The sequence below is a fragment of the Fukomys damarensis genome, unplaced genomic scaffold (assembly GCF_012274545.1).
Source record: "Fukomys damarensis isolate Sample0158 unplaced genomic scaffold, DMR_v1.0_HiC HiC_scaffold_19, whole genome shotgun sequence".
Lineage (NCBI taxonomy): Eukaryota > Metazoa > Chordata > Mammalia > Rodentia > Bathyergidae > Fukomys > Fukomys damarensis.
In genome coordinates, this window is record NW_022900931.1 from 65,027,686 (window position 1) to 65,029,052 (window position 1,367).

The 1,367-nt window shown below is 58.6% G+C and overlaps 1 protein-coding gene across 1 annotated transcript in view; it reads right to left on the reverse strand.

Annotated features, from left to right (window-relative positions):
• Positions 1-1,367, reverse strand: part of Rras (RAS related) — an 8,210-nt gene that overhangs the window by 4,136 nt on the left and 2,707 nt on the right. The gene's annotated exons all lie outside the window — the stretch shown is intronic.

Sequence of the window (1,367 nt, forward strand, 5' to 3'; positions counted from 1 at the left end):
GTCCCGGACGCCGCCCCGCTGCTCATGTCGCCACAGCTGCCGCCGCCTCTGCCACCGCCTGGGGGGAACCGGGCGGGAACCAGGGGGCGGACTACGCTAATGAGGCTACTGCATAGTCATGAGCTCTTGCCAGAAGGACTCGGGTCTCCGACACTTAAGGAGCGGGGAAGGCCAGGGGAAGGGCGGAGCTATGCTAATAAGGATAGGGAACGAAGTTTGCGGAACGGGGAATTCCGAGTAGGGCGGGGCTATGCTAATGAAGACCTGTGCTCTCCCTGAGCGGCGCCACGCGCTCTCCGCCCGCGGGCCGTCCGTGGGCGGGGATATGCTAATGAACATACTTCGGGCAGATGGACCGAACTCCCGTTCGGGGTGGGTCTATGCAAATAAAGGTTCCCGCAAAGAGTTTCTTCGAGGACCAGCCTCGAAGTCTTATTCTGGCAGGCGGGGCTGGCCGACTTGCGAACGGCCCTACAGCCCTATATAGGGCGCTCGAGGAAGGACTGGGTCTTGAGGAGAAGCTCCACCTCCATCCTGGGGTCATAGCCAAGCTCTCTAACTGGTGGTCTGAGCGAGAAGCTGGAGTCTCCACCCGCTGAAGGACCCAGGCTTCCGGTTCCCGCTGTCCCAGCCAAACGGAAGACAGGCTGGGAGGAGAGATGGGGCCCTGGAGGGGGACAGCAGGGTAATGGGGCAGGGAGGGGCCGTGAGATCACAGCATTCCTAATCCATGAGCCAGCTTGCCCAAGTCGGGACGCCCGGGTCATGAAAGGCCTGGGGCCAGAATTTCTGGTGTTTGAAGGAGGAAGCTGAGAGCCTGGATACTTAGGTCCCTAGGAAAACATAAGGTTGAAGACTTGGGCCCCTGAATCCTGGGGAGGAGGGAAGAGGGCCGGGTGGAGGCCTTACTATATGTAAGGTGTGAGCATAACACCTGGATAATTTGAGGGGCCAGGAGCTCAGAGGACCCGACTCGGGTCCCGAGAAAGACGACTCTAGAGTCCGAGGGACGAGGGAAATGCTACTCGAATTAGAGAATTCAGAATTCAGAAGAAGCTGCAAGGTCCAGCTCCCTTGTTCTAAATTTAGAGTCGACTGAGGGATCTAGATTCTGAGATCTCCAGAATGTAGGCGGGGCAATGTCCAGCAAGTCGTGCTCATTCCCCGAACTACAATTCCCTTGCAAATGTTCCGCTGAGCGCCTTTTTACATCACTTCCTGTTCAGTCGCCCTTTCCCGGCGCGCACGGTATTGTGGGACTTCACCGCGGACTACAGCAACCCCGCCCACTTAACCTCTCACTCCCTTGCTGTCCCCGTGCAACTGAGGCGGCGCACGGACTACGCCTCCCGGTGTGCATTGTGAGT